We start from the raw sequence: 20000 nt of genomic DNA, 5'->3' as shown, positions 1-20000 counted from the left end.
GCATCGGTGGGATTCGAAGCCACTCCCCTGAAGAGACTGGTGCCTCAAATCAGCGCCTTAGACCGCTTGGCCAAGCTACCTTTTTTTTCTTTATTGTACGCTTGGCCACGCTACCGATGGTTGGTAATATATTATTATGCAATGTTAAATGAACTGGACAAACGATCAGGTAGAGAAGAAATAGAAGTTTTGGCAGTGGTGGGATTCGAACCCACGCGCCTGAAGAGACTGGTGCCTTAAACCAGCGCCTTAGACCACTCGGCACGCTACCGATGGTTGGTAATATATTATATTGCAATGTTCAATGAACTGGACAAACGATCAGGTAGAGAAGCAATAAAAGTTTTGGCAGCGTTGGGATTTGAACCCACGCCCCCGGAGAGACTGGTGCCTTAAACCAGCGCTTAGACTTTTCGGACATGCTACCGATGGGGTGCACTCTTTTGTAATGCAATATTCAATACAATGAATGAACGACCTTGTAGAGAAGAAATAAAAGTTTTGGCAGTGGTGGGATTAGAACCCACGCCCCCGAAGAGACTGGTGCCTTAAACCAGCGCCTTAGACCGCTCGGCCACGCTACCGATGCTTCGTAATATATTATAATGCAATGTTCAATGAACTGGACAAACGATCAGGTAGAGAAGCAATAAAAGTTTTGGCAGCGTTGGGATTTGAACCCACACCCCCGGAGAGACTGGTGCCTTAAACCAGCGCTTAGACTTTTCGGACATGCTACCGATGGGGTGCACTCTTTTGTAATGCAATATTCAATACATTGGATGAACGACCTTGTAGAGAAGCAATAAAGGTTATGGCAGCGTTGAGATTTGAGCCCACGCCCCCGAAGATACTGGTGCCTTAAACCAGCACCTTAGACCGCTCGGCCACGCTACCCGTGGCTGGCACTATTTTATAATTCAATATTCAATACAATGAATGAACGACCTTGTAGAGAAGAAATAAAAGTTTTGGCAGTGGTGGGATTAGAACCCACGGCCCCGAAGAGACTGGTGCCTTAAACCAGCGCCTTATACCGCTCGGCCACGCTACCTATGCTTCGTAATATATTATAATGCAATGTTCAATGAACTGGACAAACGATCAGGTAGAGAAGCAATAAAAGTTTCGGCATCGTTGGGATTTGAGCCCACGCCCCCGAAGAGACTGGTGCCTTAAACCAGCACCTTAGACCACTCGGCCACGCTACCGATGCTTCGTAATATATTATAATGCAATGTTCAATGAACTGGTCAAACGATCAGGTAGAGAAGCAATAAAAGTTTTCGCAGCATTGGGATTTGAAACCACGCCCCCGAAGAGACTGGTGCCCTAAACCAGCGCCTTATACCGCTCGGCCACGCTACCGATGCTTTGTAATATATTATAATGCAATGTTCAATGAACTGGACAAACGATCAGGTAGAGAAGCAATAAAAGTTTCGGCATCGTTGGGATTTGAGCCCACGCCCCCGAAGAGACTGGTGCCTTAAACCAGCACCTTAGACCACTCGGCCACGCTACCGATGCTTCGTAATATATTATAATGCAATGTTCAATGAACTGGTCAAACGATCAGGTAGAGAAGCAATAAAAGATTTGGCAGCATTGGGATTTGAACCCACGCCGCCGAAGAGACTGGTGCCTTAAACCAGCGCCTTAGACCGCTCGGCCACGCTACCGATGCTTCGTAATATATTATAATGCAATGTTCAATGAACTGGACAAACGCTCAGGTAGAGAAGCAATAAAAGTTTCGGCATCGTTGGGATTTGAGCCCACGCCCCCGAAGAGACTGGTGCCTTAAACCAGCACCTTAGACCACTCGGCCACGCTACCGATGCTTCGTAATATATTATAATGCAATGTTCAATGAACTGGACAAACGATCAGGTAGAGAAGCAATAAAAGTTTCGGCATCGTTGGGATTTGAGCCCACGCCCCCGAAGAGACTGGTGCCTTAAACCAGCACCTTAGACCGCTCGGCCACGCTACCGATGCTTCGTAATATATTACAATGCAATGTTCAATGAACTGGTCAAACGATCAGGTAGAGAAGCAATAAAAGATTTGGCAGCATTGGGATTCGAACCCACGCCCCCGAAGAGACTGGTGCCTTAAACCAGCGCCTTAGACCGCTCGGCCACGCTATCGACACGAAGCGGAGTGAACAGCTGTGCACGACTCGCCGTACAGAGCCGCTCGCCATACCTGTCATACGACAGGCGACTTCAGATGCTGCGTTTGTACCGCCCTCTATAGAAGCCGTGAGAAATGAAGTCCTGGCGCTGTGCAAGTGAGTCCCACAGCTTTGTAGCGAAGGAGAACACGTTCACAAAACTGTTATCGTTTGCAGGCATCTGCGACGTAATGAGCGCCGCGTAAAATTCAAGGCTGCACAGCAGCCTTTTGAGTAACACTGAACTTGGAGCGACTAACAATACGAAGGACAGGTTGCAGATCAGACTCGATTGTTGCTTTTTCTGGTGAGTCCTGACTTGTCGCAATCTTTAAAGGGGCACTCACACGAATATTATCAGTTGTTGTTTTCTTGCATCACACGCTTGAAGGGCCAAGCTTCCAAAAGCCCTGAAAAAAAAACTTCTCTACGTGAGTGAACCCATTAAAAGCAATATGTTTTAAAAAGCTAGTTTCGATTCTTACCGTTCCCTGACGTCACAACATGGTATGAGATTCTCTTCACGTGCAAGATATTATGACGAAAGATACCACGTCGTGCTTCTGTTGGTGACACACAAACGTCATCCGTTTTGGAAGTTTTGGTCCCTCACGTCTTCACGACTTGACCAATTGCTGCATGAAGTCGCCGGAATTAATGCCATAGCCTGACGTGAAGCAAATGTTCATGTTGGTAGGTGCCAAACGAATAAAATTGACTTCAATGTGAAAATAAGATGTCTTATAAGCATCTGCTCAGTTTCACACTTGTTCAGGGCCACCTCAGTATACGGGACATTTATATAGAAGAGTAAACTCACCTTTGAAAAGTGGTGAAGGTACCCTTTTAGGTACACGTTGAAACACCTTTGGGCAATCACTCTCCTGGGACACTGAAAAGACAGTATAGTGTTCACGATTTATAGTTAGCGGGTATCTTTGAAGAAAGACATATAAAAGTCAAGACTCACCAAAAGGAGTAAAAGATTTTTTTCTTATTTTTATAAATGTATGGCAACTTTTTATCATCGGGGCAATGGCTGTTTCCTTGTCAGCGTTTTTTTTTATTGCTCCACTGCGTAACAGCCTACCCCTTTCAGACTTAATTCCACAAATGTGTGATCCTGCACGCCATGCCAAATGCAGCACCACTGTGCGAGAAACCACTGAAGGGCTAATCAAGTTCATTTTCCATGCTTTTAATAGTTCAACTTGGACTCTCACATGTTATTTGTACCCAGACACAGTGTGCAGGGAGAGGGAGTGGGGTGAGTGTTATAAAGTTCTGATTACGCTGAATACAGTCTGAACGCTGTGTGTCCAACGTAGAAACGTAGAAAAAAACAGTTGAACTCACCTACAGACGGCCGTGATGAAAACCATGCGCGTCATCTGACTGGCTTTCTGACTGCAACACCATTCTGGCTTCCTTGCATTGCTCGGTTCACCTACAGAGTAATAATTATACTCATTATTCTGATACGTTCATTATTATTAGTGAAACAAAAAAGCCATGAAATGATGTGACACAAAGCGGTAAAACTTGCTAAAGTTTCAGAGACATGAGAACGAGTTAACTAAATGGTGATATAAGACTGAACAAGCATTACTGACAGTTAAACAGAACCGATGGATCTTGAATTACACCATATTAGTTGCAAGTAACGCAAATACGGAAATCATGGCGGTTTAAAACTCCGTAATCTACAAGACAGTCTAATGTCACGCAATTCAATGTCACGGATTAAAAGTTAAATCAACCCCTGGACCAGACAACATACCCAATGCATTTCTCCGGCGATATGCCGAAATATTGGCCAAGTACATTGTTGTGATCTTCCGAGCCTCAATAAGTTCAGCAACTTTACCCATCGATTGGAAATTGGCACGTGTTCTGCCCTTTGGGAAAAAGGGGGACCCAGAGTGCATACCAAACTACCGTCCCATTTCTATGACTTCCGCATGTTGCAAAATGCTAGAACATATAATTGCCACTCGTATAAACAGCTTCTTAGATGATAGCCACATTTTATCTCCCTTTCAGCATGGATTTAGAAAACGGTTTTCCACAGTCACCCAGTTGGTCTCAGTTATTCATCACATTGCTTCTATTTTAGACAAAGCTGGTCAGGTCGATGTACTGTTTTTAGATTTCAGTAAAGCATTCGACCGTGTTCCCCATAACAAGCTCATCGAGAAATTGCAGACTATAGGGCTTCCAAACTACCTAGTATCCTGGGTGTCTGCTTACCTGAATGGCCGGAAACAGTATGTCGACGTCTGTGGACAGACATCACCTCATCTCCCAGTAGATTCCGGCGTACCGCAGGGTAGTGTTCTAGGTCCGCTGCTGTTTATAATTTATTGCAATGATATTGTTAATGCTATTACTGATCCGGTTAAAATAAGACTTTTTGCAGACGACTGCATTATTTTCACAGATGTACAATCGCCAGATGACCAGGTTGCTCTCGACACTGCCCTTAACAATATTCTTTCGTGGTGTAACAAATGGGGCATGGTGCTCAATTTCGATAAATCTGTTTGCCTTCGAATTACTAACAAGAAAAATCCCCTTCAGTTTTCCTATTCCTCCAAAAGCCAACCCTTAAAAGAAGTCAGTCAATACAAATACCTAGGTATAACGATAACGAATAAGTTGTCCTGGAATGCACACATTGCCGATGTTTCGTCATCGGCTTTCCGTAAACTGTGTCTTTTAAGGCACAAACTCAGAGACGCCCCGCCGCAAGTGAAACTATTAGCTTATAACACTTTAATACGTCCAAAGCTTGAATACGCTTGTATTGTATGGGATCCGCATACTAAGTCTAACATATATTCCCTCGGAAAGATTCAAAGACGAGCAGTGCGTTTTATTTACTCAAAGTATGGTCGTGGTACATCAGTTACGGAACTAATGCGAGATAACGAATTCCAGACGCTACAATCGCGGCGCCAGCTTCTCCGTCTAAAATTCTTGGACTCACTAATTAACAATAAACTTGGGCTAGACCCATCACATTATGTAACCCAAGTTTCGACCAGGCAAACTCGTCATTCTCATGTCCGATCTTTAACTCCGTATTTTGCGCGGACAGATTTATTTAAGTTTTCCTTTTTCCGAGAACTGTAACAGAATGGAATAACTTGCCTTCTGATTTCCTCCAAACCTTCGATCTTGATGAACCCAATGTTTAATTCTGTGAATCTTGACCCCCCCCCCTCCCAATATCGCTTGATTTTTTTTTTATGTTTCTCTTCTACTCGCTCTTCTCCTACACAGATGTATTTTAGTCAAGCTGTGTTACTCATGTACTGATCGCGTGCTTTCTTTGTTTTGATGTTTATCTTCTACTCGCTCTCCTCTTACACAGATGTATTTTAGTGAAGCTGTGTCACTCATGTACTGATATTGTGTTTGTGTTTGTGCCCCTCCTGCTTGGGCCTTTTTGGCCTGCAGTATTTCACAAATAAAATAATAAAAATAAAATAGTGTTCCAGCTGAATGACAATGCTGTGAACTCAGAAGTGAATCTACCACAAATCAAAGTTTTAGTAGCAAGAAGGTAATATGTAAAGCAAACCGAGTATAATTTTCTTTAGTGAGTGCTCTTTCTTTAAAAAATATATTGAAGGAATGTTTGAGGGAAAGTTATTGCAAGTACGAGCTGCCAGACTAAAATAAATAAAGTTTATGAATGGTTATGATTGCATGCTATCGTAAAGGAGTGCATGCATTGCATCGAAGTGGCGGAAACGTAAAAACGCGGATGGCCTAGTTTTTAACATATTACAAAGGAGCCAGAAGGGTGTTTCAAGAAGTGCGTCCAATATTAAAGAAAATTACAGAAAATAGGCATCAACACGCTACCTACGGCGTTCCCTTCACTTATGCAGAAGGCATGTTCAGGTGTGTTCAAGCATCATTTCGGTAGTCTTTAGCGAAATAAAGCAATTTACTTTTGATTGGTTTGATCGATATGTGGGGTTTAACGTCATAAAACCACCATATGATTATGAGAGACGCCGTAATGGAGGGCTCTGGAAATTTCAACCACGTGGGGTTCTTTAACGTGCACCGAAATCTGAGCACACAGGCCTACAACATTTCCGCTTCCATCAGAAATGCAGCTGCCACAGCCGGGATTCGAGCCCGCGACCTGCGGGTCAGCAGCCAAGTACCTTAGCCACTAGATCACCGTGACGGGGCAGCAATTTACTTTTAACCAGTGAAAATAGCCGGTCGAGTCAAAAGGGTTAATTCTTGTCTTTACTACAAATCGCCCACAGCCACAATAAAATTTTCGAAAAGCAGCCACTGGTAATCACCGACAAGTTTTGATCTAGCTAATTCAGAAGCGAAACCAAAACTGACGCGCCGAACAGCGTATTAACCATTACCTTTGAAAACGCCCTCAACAACACTGTTTCCCTCTCATCGGGGTAGGAGGATAAGCGAGCGTCGATAATGGTGCATTCAGACGACGGACCAAATCCGGATGTGGCGGGACGGACGGCGCGTCACGTGACCTCACATCAGCGATTCCACTCGTCCGCGACTCGTCCGCGCGGCTCGCGGACGGATGATCCCAACCTGTTTCTCGCATCAAGATTCTGGCGGGAGAAAGCCGGTACTTCAGCGGAATAGCTCGGGGTTTCTGGCAACCAGTACACTTTTCGTCTGCTCGCGGCATGTCCTCCATGGCTCGCGGATAGCTGCATGACTGGTCGGCATCATCTACGCTTGAGCATGGTTTAGTTAGCTTCCGGGGGCTTTGTTCTCAGGTGATTAAATACGCAGAAATCACTTTTAGCGGTTCGGGAAATGTCGCCGCCGTCGTTTGACGCGCGAGATTCTTAGACGTGTGAGCGTGAAATATTCTAACTTCTGCAACCGGCGACGTGCCGCTTTTTAAAAAAAAAAGGATGGGAGACACGTTCAGAAGTTCTACAAGTGGGTAACAATGTAGTTGAAAGAACATTCTGCCAGCAACTTCCTTTTCTCTTGGAAGAATAACACTCCTCGTTCATTTGTCACAACGCGACAGACATCGCAGTCAAGCGTCGCTTCTTGCGGGCATCCATGTTGAATACTCTCAAACCGGTCTGCTTTCAGCGCGCCCAGGTGAGCGCCGAACCTGCTGTCGAGGGTAATCCGGCTGTTTTCTCCTAGGACACCGTTCGTCGTGTGGATGCGCCTGCAGGCGGATCATCCGCGGATTACCCGTCCGCATCCACGAGAAATCCGGATTCAGTCCGTCGTCTGAATGCACCATAAGTGGCCACGATATAAAGTGTTTTGCTTGACGTTTGATAACGGTGAGGCAAGCAATGTCGTCATAGAGGGTGTTTTCGAATTGAGTGGTAGATGCACTGTTTAGTCACCGGTTAAATTGGCCAGTTGGCCAGATTTCATCGCTCGGTGGTGATTACCAGTGGCCGCTTTTCAAATAATTTAGAGTGGCTGTGGATTATTATTCGTAGGAAGAACTTGAATTCACCTACTGGATCCGATCAGCTATTTGTGCTACTTAAAGGGTTAATTGTTTAAATTTCTTTAATTACTTTGGAAATATACGTAGTGTGCTTAGGGATATGCCTTCTTCCACAGCAGGCGGAACGCCGTAGGGAACCCGCAGATGGCGCCTTTTTGTAATGTTTTATAGGGAGCCTACATGAACGGCCGTGTTAAGGGTGATGTCAGCCTTTGACCCACTACATGCCGCCGCACGCTAAAACACAATGTTGCCAGACAGAAACGCCGCGCTGTAACCCCATCTTGGTGCCCGCACTGCGTCTACGCCCGGTTGTGTTTAGTTCTCAATAACACGGCGTCGAACGTTGCGGTAGCGTGTTAAACGCTGCCGGTGAAGCCTTAGAATGCCTGGATACTGCGTACCGCTCTGCACTAACCACAACAGAAAGGGGGTGCGAATGTTCCGCTTCCCAGCGAGCCCTGGCTGACGACAACTATGGCTGGCTCAAGTGAAGCGAGACGGCTGGGAGCCCACCAGTGCGTCTCGTATTTGATCTGTAAGTACTGCGTATTTCGTTCACTGTTTTTTCCTGCGGCACACGTATATGTGTTTCGCGGTGTCCGCGAATGAGTAGATAACCGAAGTTGTCGTTGCTGCGTCCACGCATTGCGAGTAGGAAGCCCACAAACGGGACGCGTTCGTACGGAGACGCGCTCGCTAGTCTGAGCTGTTGCCACGCTTGCGTTTGTGTCAGAGTAACCTCAGTATTATGTCGCAAGTGTTTGTGTGTGGGCTGCGAATTTCTTCGTGCGCTCACTTTGAGAACTGGGTCGCTTACACGACCCTGAGAACCGCCGCTGTCAAAAGCCCAGGTGTTGTGTGTTGTAACAAGGGCGGCTTGCTCCAAAATGGCGGCGCACAGAAAACTATGCTGAATTTGGTGGAAGCTGGTAACAGCGTGCCCCGTTGCCCGCTGGTTTTGGCTGAGTTTCTTGAAGGCACTTATTAAGATGTCTCCACCCTAAAAACGGCCGTTCATGTAGGCTCCCTAATGTTTAGGCAATATTGGACACATTTCTTGAAACACTCCTAATGTGTTACCACGGAACGCAATGAAGCAGGTGAAGTGACGGTTAGTGAAGACACAATAGAGAGAAAGCAAAGTATTTAGATTGAAGTACGTACGAACGCGCTTTTGCAGGAATCCTCACGCCATATAAAGTTTTTCCGCTTGAAGGATGGGGCAGAAAAAGGTACCTAAAGCTCACCTCCCCCAAAATAAGTTTCTTATTTCCTGGCTACAGGCTTGATTCGGCGACATCTGAGGTGAAGCTCATCCTCCGGGGAGACGTTTCCCTGATGCTCCGTGAATTCGCGGTATTTCAGGGAACTTTTACACATGTTTATTCGCCCTTCATGTCCACACGTCCACTTACCACTGCTCGAAGGCTGCATTAATCTTAATTTGTTCCAGTGACGCGACCAGTCTTAAACTCGTGCGTCTGTTCGAAAGCCAGCCTCCGAGCACATTTAAGGGTGCGAGGACACCATAACTTCCCTTATGAACTGTACGAGTCCTTCACCGCAGAGCTTAAGAGCTCAAGTAAATGAAATGAGCGAGTTGTATAGCTAGCCGAAGACAAAAGTTTATATTTAAAACGTTTGAAGTATTTAGAGTGCACTATATACCATATGGCAGAGCGTTCAGAGGCAATTAAGGAGGATTAATGAAATTTTTTACATCCTCCTCGGCGGCAACGCGTTCATTTCAATATGGGAGAGATTCGTAATTTTTGGAATATATAATGCTGTGAACTGGTTGCTGTGAATTGCGCAGATGTAACATGCACAAATGTTCCCGTAGATGTTATCAGTGTTTGTTGCTGTAATGTTTTACGTCTTTCTAATTGAACGTCGTCCTCACATCAGCTCCTCACGTCACCACGACACCCAAACGTCATGTGCATGGCATTGCATTAACTGTTCCGTTCCTTTTAGCTCCACCACTTGAGTATCCTCCGATCATCTGACGCAGTGAAATAGGCTACAACGCTGTATCCACGCTTTCTGTGATCGATGTACGGCCGCAGAATATATTCTAATGGGCCCTGCCGCGGTGGTCTAATGGTAAAGACACTCGGCTGCTCGACCTCCTTTCAAGCTCGTGTATTACTAGCCGGGGCGTAGACAGCAATTTTTGGGGGGGGAGGGGAAGGGCACTCCCTTGATTTAGGGAGAAGCGTCCCTATTGCGAAGGGGGTTGAGGTTTAATTCAGGGTGACACAGTAAACGACGGAAAGACAAATGATAGGTGGTATCCTGAAAAACAAAAATAGAGCATAGTGTGTCAGGGAACAAACCGGGGTCAATGATAATATAGTTGAAACGAAGAAGTAATAGACATGGGCCGGGCACGTAGCACGTAGGCAGGACAACCACTGGTCATAATATGTAACGACTGGATTCCCAGAGAAGGTAAACGCACGAAGGGGAGACAGAAAGTTATGTGGGCCTGTGAAATTATAGAGTTCGCAGGTATAACATGGCAATAGAAAGCACAATACACGGTTGATTGGCGGATCATGGGGAAGGCATTTGCCCTGCAGTTTGCGTAGTCAGGCTGATGATGGTGATCATGATGCGCCTTTAAATGGTCATTTAAAGCTCTGTGTGCAATGGTGAAAAAGAGATTTCGAGGGGTGAAGAGGGGATACATGAGCCCGGTGTGCCACCCCTGGCTACGCTCCTGCGAATAAGCCTTTTTTTTCCGTAACAATGTTCTAGTCAACACGAACGTTAGCTGCAAATTTGCATGAACAATATTTGATAGTGTGGATATAAATACATTTGAGTGCCGTAACCGATAAAACATCACGCTTATGTTTTGTAGTTACGTGCGATCCAAAACGATTGGAAGAAATGTTCGCGATGTTTGCAAATAGTTACTTAATTGATCACATCGGAAATCTTGATGTCTAGGCTTTTTCTCGCTAGGAACCAGTTTCTCTTCCGAAATTAGAACTGGCACGGACATACAATGTAACCATTCTTGCTCCCTTGAGAGATTGTTTCTTTTTTCCAAAGTCAGCAACATTCGACATATAATGGAAGAAACATAGTTATAGGTAGTTATAAAAATAACTCCAAAAGGTCTCTCGCCTCGCAGCCCCAACGCAGGCAGCGTCTGCAAGCGAGTTGATTAGAAAAAGTGGGTTACAATTTAGAGTACTAGGTACTCTACTACGAAAGAGCATAAAGCCATCCCGTGGGCCTCAAACTTGATGAGGCCTTGCTGACAAAAATTAAGCCGTGAACGAATTCACAGCGTGGTGTGTTTAGAAACATTGAGCATGTCTCAGGTACTTGGGAATAGAGGTTACGCAGTTGAACGTGTTGCATTTTTTTATTGAGCGACACGTCATGAAATGACGCTAAATATATGTACAATTGTTGCACGCACAGACATATGCCGAAGAGTTGCAGGTATTTATATAACCAGTTGTTTGCACTTGCGCATTGATGCCAACTGGAACATGCGTAGTAGACACACCAGAAGCTGATATGAAGCGCTGATGCTAGCGAGGATGCTGGGCCTGGAGACTTCTACATAAATCAACTTCAGCGCATGACAACTAACCACAATGGACGTTAACCCGACGGGACGGCTCTAATAAAGGAGTACATGTGTAATGTTTATAAAACTGGGTGGGCAGCACTGCAACCGTGCACTATTGAGGTTTCACAAAGAGCGTCTATTTGAATAGTTCCAACCAAGACCTCGCGTAGCTCTGTGGTAAAATGTTTCATTTCCACGGAAAATGCTAGGTTTGATTCCAGCTGAGACCCTGGCATTTATTCTTTACATTCGTCGGGTCGACGCTACCAAAGTCGGGTATTTTTTTAACACTCGAGCCTTAAAATTGTCCATGTGTGTTCTCGTATTCCTAGGTAGATATTAGGTGTCAATTACCTGTGGAACATACCCGCATACCAGTGGCACATACCCGCGCAAGGGTATGTGCCACTGTCTGGCGGGAAGTGTTTCACGACGTACGCAATGGGATCGTAAAATGTTTAATGTCTTGACAAGCGCGTGATGTTCGTCAAACCATCTTACCCTCCCATGCTAATTTTTGTTCACGCCAAGTTGAGAAGCTGACCACGAGAGCACCCAAACGTAAGCAGCTAGATCGATAGATAGATATGCTCAAAGTCGCCGAAGTTCGCTAAAAAATGCTTCACATTTAAAAGTCGTTATCGACTTAGAGTACATGTTACTTTACTATGGGAGAGCATAAAGCCGTTCTCACCTATAGACACACGATGAGAAGTCATGCTACACCAGTATACATGTAAAGTGTTTAGAAAAAAATTGGCAGATCCCACATACTTTGGGAATCGATGATATGCGAAGCACGAACGAGAAAGGTTGATATGCCGCTTTAAAATCAGCACAACGTTACGAGGTGGAGGTAAATGATGCCGTACATGACTTCCGTGTTACGATTATCATGTTTGGATGTGTCGTTTACCGTCGTCATCTATTCACGTCACGTGATACCACTTTTAGCATATGTGGAGCTAGCGAAACAGCCGCGAGCACGCCATGAGCATGGTATGCTGTCATGTTATTATGTGGCATGCGTGTCAGGATTGTCATATTTGTACCAGTCATGTATTTTAACATCCATTGACGTCAGGTAACACCAAATTTGTTACATGTTGAGCTACCAAAATGGCCGTGAGTGCATCATGAAGGGCCCAGTATACTTCAATGTAGCGTTGACGCGTGCTCACACTGGGCACAACGACGCTACGTTAGCGAAACGTGAGCACTCTGTAGTCTGGCGCCAGGTGCGACCGGCGCGACCAGCGTCCGTCGGCGCGGCCCGACGGCAACCGGCGCGAATTGCGACATGCTGCCTTTCGCACCGATGCATTACCGAGACAACACTGCGTCTGCCTGTTTTCGTGACGGACAGACGCTGGACGTGCTGAAACGCGCATGCGTCAAAGCAACGCAGCGCGGCGCACGCCTCCGAGTATATGGCGAAACCGGCGCTTGGCGTGTCAACGTTAGCGTGACGCGACGAAATGAATGCCGGCGAGCACGCGCACCGCGTCTCGTCGAAATGTATTGGCGCCTTGACTGTGGCATGTAGTCATGTTCTCACACGACACGCATCTCATGAGTATCATGTTTGCACTAGTCACATACCTTCGTCATCCATTACCATCGCGTAATACCAAATTCGGCATATGTAAAGCTAGCAAAACTGCCGCGAGCGCATCACGAGTGTGGCATGTAGTCACGTTGTTACATGACATGCATGTCGTCATTATCATGTTTGGATCTGTCATTTACCTATGTCGTCCGTTCACGTCCCGTAATACCAAATTTGGTATAAGTGAAGCTAGCAAAACGACCGCCAGCGCATCATTAGCGCGGCATGTAGTCATGTTGCTACATGACAAGCACCTGATGATTATCATGCTTGCACCACTCAAATACCTTCGTCATCGATTCACGTACCGTAATGACTAATTTGGTATATACGACGCTAGCGAAATGGCCACGAGCGCATCATGAGCGTGGAATGTTGTCATGCGGTTACATGACACGCATGTTATGATTTTCGTGTTAGGGTATGTTGCTTGTGTTTTCCGTGCAACCATCATCATCATCATCATCATCATCAGCCTGACAACGTCCACTGCAGGACAAAGGCCTCTCCAGTGTTCCGCCAGTTAACCCGGTCCTGCGCTTGCTGCTGCCAATTTATACCCGCAAACTTTTCAATCTCATCTGCCCACCTAACTTTCTGCCTCCCCCTAACCCACTTGCCTTCTATGGGAATCCAACTAGTTACCCTTAATGACCAGTGGTTATCCTGTCTACGCGCTACATGCCCGGCCCATGTCCATTTCTTCTTCTTGATTTCAACTATGACATCCTTAGAACCTGTTTGTTCCCTAATCCACTTTGCTCTCTTCTTGTCTCTTAAGGTTACATCTACCACTTTTATTTCAATTGCTCGCGGCATCATCCTCAATTTAAGCTGAACACTCTTTGTAAGTCTCCAGGTTTCTGCTGGATACAGCTGTTATATATTTTCCTCTTGAGGGATAGTGGCAATCTACTTGTCATAATTTGAGAGTGCTTGCCAAATGTGCTTTGTCCTATTCTTAATCTTCTAGTTACTTCAATCTCGTGGTTCGGCTTTACGGTTATTACTTGCCCTAAGTAGACATAGTCTTTTACAACTTGAAGGGCACTATTACATGTATCTCGAAGCGCTGCTCTCTTCAGAGGTAGTTGTACATTACTTTCGTTTTTTGCAGATTAATTTTAAGACCCACCTTTCTGCTCTCCTTGTCTAACTCCGTAACCATGAGTTACAATTCATCCCCTGAGTTACTCAGCAATGCAAAGTCATCGGCGAAGCGCAGGTTATTAATGTACTCTCTCTTAACTCTTATTCCTGATTGTTCCCATTCTAGGCTTCTGAAAACCTCCTGTAAGCACGCAGTAAACAGCATTGGGGAGATTGTGTCCCCCTGCCTCACACCCATGCAATCATGTTATACCATACTAGTTTTCCATCTAGGTACTTGTGTCCACAACGCAAGTTACTGCCATGGCTGGCCGGTTGGCCAAGTACTATGGTTATTTCGTTCACCCTTATGAATACTATAAACTAGACTTTCAAAAAGGCGTGGCAGTGTGAGATGCCCATAGTGCAAAAATACGTGAGTTGACAGTAAAGGGAAATGTGGTTTTGCCCCTGGTAGTGATTTTGACCCTGGTAGAGTACCAGGGTCAAAATTGCAAGCTTGTTATGGTAAAATCGTTTTTCCTTTCTTTTGCTTTTTCAAGAAGTTCACAGATAAAACACTCATGTCACAACCTACGTGAGCTACAGATGTGGGGGTCGATCTCACATGTTGATAAGCGATAAAAATTTTGAAAGGACACTTTAGTTTGTCTAAAATCTACATTGTTTCCGAACATTTTAGTACTACAAATGAGTAGTGCTGGCTGAGTGCTCACTGTGCTTGCTATAAGAATGCAAAAATATTTGACATGTTGTACTATGGCACTGCTCTTTGCAATACAACATACATACCACTAGAGTAGCCAAGCCAGAGAGGATCTCAACCAATCCTCCTTGTTTCCACAACCAAGCTTTTAGCTTCAGCGTGTGTACGTACAAGCGTATAAACTCAGGAGGTTGGTATAGACGCGCACACATAAATACAAGCATGAGCTTACATTTAGAGTCTCCGTAAGTTCTCACGCTTCAGTCCTATATTGCAGACGCGTAAGTGAGGATGATCTTGCTTTCACTCCAACTTTTCTTACATTGCGCAGCTTGAATGCTTGTAAGAACTAGGCGGTTTGTCATTCATGTTGAAAAAGCAAAGCGCCAAGTGAAATTAAATGTGATACTTTATTTGAAACGTTTTCTGCATTCCAACACTCCTGCTTGGGGTTTCACATTCACAAGGCCCCGTGTGATGTTCCAATCATAAAGTTTATTGAGGCAAATTCACAATACATTATGGAAGACAATTTAATATTGAAATTACATCAAAATACCGCTTCCTTTAAGGCCTATTGCTAACAGCGTGAGCGTGCCAGACAAAACCCTTACGATCGTCATCGTAAGTTTCATTTGTTATTATTCTATGTTCCCCTCAAAATCTGCTTTATTTTCATTTTTTGTACAATGAACCAAAATCACATGCTCAGGAAATGTAGACTCGCTCCACTTCCCGTTCTCATCGAGCTTCTGCGAACTGCGTCAGAAACGACGTGAGGAGTGCTAACATGGTCCCACCAAGCAATACTACTGAAAACATTGATTGCTGTAAAATACATGAATACGCTGTATTTCACGTATGACGCATGCAAGTTTGCTTGATAATCCTCAGTGAGCCTTGGAAGCATGTTAACGTGAATGCCAGCTGTCCCGAAATAAACGGTTGCGTGTACTGGATTGGCTATATATACGACAGCGCTTGAAGCACCAGGCAAAAGGTGATTGTATATGTAAAGGTCGATTCCTCTCAAACCGAAATTTAAATCAACCTATTGCAGTGATACTCAAACCAACTTCGAGCAAGTTGCAAGTACACAACAGATTTCCCGTGGTTCATTTTTTTTTCTCTTAGGACTGTAACACGGGCATGTGGGCCGGAGAATTAAAAACATTTCTTCGAACAAGAAAAATTTGCCTTATCAACAATTTTTTTCAGCTCGGCGCACTGCTACAACACTTTCTGTGGTGCTGGGCTTATAAATTCATGTTTCAATGAGTCACGAATCTTCTGATGCATATAGCCCAGTTGTCATCCACAGCAGTCATCTATAAGAGCGACATTATTACATCTGCTAATGGACGTGATAAGGCTGTTCACTCTGGATCTTAGCGCAATAGCAAGCGAGCAGAAGCAATAATTCAGTGTTAACAAACCGAAGCGCAGTCTTTGTACATATTGGTTTGTTCCTTGTCAGGTGTATCACGGTGATTCTAAGTTGAACTTACAGCGGCTATGTGCGTACCACTTTGAAGCAACATATTGTATCATGCGTATTGTTTTACTGTTCTTTGTCGCGCAAATTTCCATTCCTGAACAGAACGTTTTTTTTAAGTAATGCGATGTAAGATGGCCATGCTTTTATTGAATAATAACTATATGAAGTGAAGCTGCATGTACATAAACTAAAATGCTTCCAGCCTTTGAAACCCTTCCTAAAGTTGCTTTGTAAACAATGCTGAAATTAGGAGTTCCATCTCCACAATTAGACCAGAAGGTAGAGCGCTCAAGAAGTGACCAGCCTAATCACTTCGTTGAGGCTTTGCACCAATCGGATATTGCGAGGAAGACGTTTTCGCCCAGTCGTCTTGGATTTAGCCAAGCCGACGTCCTGCATGTCTTGTTGCGGACAATAAAATATTTAACACGTTCAACAGCGCGACAGCATCCCCTTTCTCTTCTCCACACCTCAAGCGCACTTATATGAATCCCCCTTTCCATGCTGCAGCAAACCTATCCTACAGCAGTCCACATGCGGATGCCATAGGTATATATCATGCTTGCATTATTCTGAATATGACACCTATGACGATGGCAAAATTACTCGTAGGAGTAGCCCTAAAGACTTTCAACGCAACGTCGAGCGGCGCCACTGCCTTTATCGTAACTGGAAACATCCATGGCGTGCTCTTTTACGACAGCCCAGCCGCCCAAGTTTCCGCGCACGCGCACAGCTCTCAGATTGTATATATGCTGCGTCACAACGTAACCACAGCTGACTAGCATTAATTCAGGTTGAATTAAATGCGCATGCGCCCACATGTCCTTACCGCAACCACTGTCATACGGTGCCAAACCGTCTTTATTGGCAGTGTCTATCCACAGCATGCTGGATGAAAAGAAAAAAGAAAAACCTTGTTGCCCAGAAACGCAAAGCTCCGCCACTCAAGCGTTGCGGCCACATTTGAGCTTGGGTTTCCTATGGTTGCTATCGTATTTGCGGTGCTGAACAAAAAAAATTATTTGAAGATCCGCAGAAGTGGCACCTCTTAGGGCGACACCATGGGCCGCTCCAACGTGGGGACTGTTAGACTTAGCTTGGCCGCCACTTCACAGGCTCTCGAGACAGCCCAAAGTTGATGCTCATATTCCGAGCTCTTGAGAGCAGAATTGTAGACAATGTGCACTATGTGGAAATAGACACTTGACTATAACGCACTGCATCAACAGACAAACTATTTGTACATGTTGTTGCTTGGCTCACTGGTGTTTGCTGACCTTGATAGGGTAGCACCTTCGTTCTATTGTCTCTACGCATTTCTAATTGGGTAGTCACGCTATATCAGACGCCTTTACCACAGTGACACCATATTTCAATTATCAGTGGTTTGACTTCTTGATATTCTTTATTGATTGCAGAATTAAGAATCATAGAAAGGTGGCCTTTGCTTCTTTGCTACCTCAAAACGAGAAAGCGACAAAGAAAAGTGCCTGCCCTGGATACGTTCTTTAGTACAACAAAGACATGACTGGCTCGTACCCGGCTCGTAAGACGAAGCGCAAGCAGAAATTATGAAAAACCACTCAGCCAAGTTCATCGATCTGCTGACCACAAATGCACAGTACAAAATAGGCACACGCAGAGGAGCGCTCGACCCTCTTGAGATAGAGTAGAAATTAAAAGGAATGTTGAAGACTGTGTTTTGCGAGACAATGTGTAAAGTGGCCCATGCAGTTGTCCATTCGAGCACTTCAGGCAAGCGTGTACAAAAGTTGAAGATTCGTAATGCCTTTTTTGTATTTACTTTTCTCTGTGCTCCTTTCTTGAAGTATTTCTCTGAAGAAGGTTCAGGCAGAAGTGGAGCCTAAAACAGCAGTTATGTGATACCGACGTACGTTTTGACACTCACGCTTGTTTGCTTAAGAAGGGTAAGTTTACAGGTGAGCAAAAAGTATGGCAAAGGTGGAATTCGATCCCACACCCCCGTAGAGACAGAAGCCTTATACTAGCACCTCAGACCGCTCGGTCACGCTACCGATGGTTTGTACTATTTTATAACGCAATGTTCAAAAAACTGGACAAACGACCAGATAGAGGAGCAATAAAAGCTTCGCAGCGGTGGGATTCGAGCCCACACCCCCGAAGAGACTGGTGACTTAAACCAGTGCCTTAGACCACTCGGCCACGCTACCAATGGTTTGCACTATTTTATAACGCAATGTTCAATAAACTACACAAACGACAAGATAGAGGAGCAATAAAAGCTTGGCAGCGGTGGGATTCGAGCCCACGCCCCTGAGGAGACAGGTGCCTTACACCTGCGCCTTAGACCGCTCGGGCACGCTACCGATGGTTTGCACTATTTTATAACGCAATGTTCAATAAACTGGACGAACTACCAGATAGAAGAGCAATAAAGGATTGGCAGCGGTGGGATTCAAGCCCACGCCCCTGAGAAGACAGGTGCCTTACACCAGCGCCTTATACCGCTCGGCCACGCTACCGATGGTTTGCACTATTTTATAACGCAATGTTCAATAAACTGGACAAAGGACCAGATAGAGAAGCAATAAGGGTTTGGCAGCGGTGGCATTTGAACCCACGCCCCCAAAAAGACTAGTGCCTTAAACCAGCGCCTTAGACCACTCGGCCACGCTACCGATGGTTTGTACTATTTTATAGCGCATTGTTTAATAAACTGGACAAACAACCAGATAGAGGAGTAATAAAAGCTCGGTAGCGGTGGGATTAAAACCCACGCGCCCGAAGAGACCAGTGCCTTAAACCAGCGACTTATACCGCTCGGCCACGCTACCGATTGTTTGCACTGATTTATAACGCAATGTTCAATAAACTGGACAAACCACCAGAGAGAGGAGCAATAAAAGCTTGGCAGCGGTGGGATTCGAGCCCACACCCCCGAAGAGACTTGTGCCTTAAACCAGCGCCTTCGACCGCCCGGCCATGCTACTGATGGTTTGTACTGTTTTATAACGCAATGTTCAATAAACTGGACAAACGACCAGATAGAGGAGCAATAAAAGCATGGCAGCGGTGGGATTCGAACCCACACCCCCGAAGAGACTTGTGCCTTAAACCAGCGCCTTAGACCACCCGGCCACGCTACCGATGGTTTGTACTATTTTTTAACGCAATGTTCAATAAACTGGACAAACCACCAGAGAGAGGAGCAATAAAAGCTTGGCAGCGGTGGGATTCGAACCCACACCCCCGAAGAGACTTGTGCCTTAAACCAGCGCCTTAGACCACCCGGCCACGCTACCGATTGTTTGCACTGATTTATAACGCAATGTTCAATAAACTGGACAAACCACCAGATAGAGGAGCAATAAAAGCATGGCAGCGGTGGGATTCGAACCCACACCCCCGAAGAGACTTGTGCCTTAAACCAGCGCCTTCGACCGCCCGGCCATGCTACCGATGGTTTGTACTGTTTTATAACGCAATGTTCAATAAACTGGACAAACCACCAGATAGAGGAGCAATAAAAGCATGGCAGCGGTGGGATTCGAACCCACACCCCCGAAGAGACTTGTGCCTTAAACCAGCGCCTTAGACCGCCCGGCCACGCTACCGAAGTTTGTACTATTTTTTAACGCAATGTTCAATAAACTAGACAAACCACCAGATAGAAGAGCAATAAAGGCTTGGCAGCGGTGGGATTCGAACCCACGCCCTCGAAGAGACTGGTGCCTTAAACCAGCGCCTTAGACCGCCCGGCCACGCTACCGATGGTTTGTACTATTTTATAACGCAACGTTCAATAAACTGGACAAACG

General features: G+C 45.3%; 4 non-coding genes across 4 annotated transcripts; all 4 read right to left on the bottom strand.

Moving 5' to 3' along the window:
- Window positions 1-18778: 18778 nt before the first annotated feature.
- TRNAL-AAG (transfer RNA leucine (anticodon AAG)) lies at window positions 18779-18860 on the bottom strand. The gene has a single exon. It is a non-coding gene; the product is annotated as a tRNA-Leu (tRNA).
- A 386-nt stretch (window positions 18861-19246) lies between these two features.
- Window positions 19247-19328, bottom strand: TRNAL-AAG (transfer RNA leucine (anticodon AAG)). The gene has a single exon. It is a non-coding gene; the product is annotated as a tRNA-Leu (tRNA).
- A 74-nt stretch (window positions 19329-19402) lies between these two features.
- Window positions 19403-19484, bottom strand: TRNAL-AAG (transfer RNA leucine (anticodon AAG)). Its single transcript has one exon. It is a non-coding gene; the product is annotated as a tRNA-Leu (tRNA).
- Window positions 19485-19869: 385 nt separating this feature from the next.
- Window positions 19870-19951, bottom strand: TRNAL-AAG (transfer RNA leucine (anticodon AAG)). The gene has a single exon. It is a non-coding gene; the product is annotated as a tRNA-Leu (tRNA).
- Window positions 19952-20000: the final 49 nt, after the last annotated feature.

Source organism: Rhipicephalus microplus, chromosome 3 (genome assembly GCF_043290135.1).
Source record: "Rhipicephalus microplus isolate Deutch F79 chromosome 3, USDA_Rmic, whole genome shotgun sequence".
NCBI classification, from domain to species: Eukaryota; Metazoa; Arthropoda; class Arachnida; order Ixodida; family Ixodidae; genus Rhipicephalus; species Rhipicephalus microplus.
Note: the sequence above shows the minus strand (reverse complement) of the source record. Positions and strands in the feature narration are given on the sequence as shown.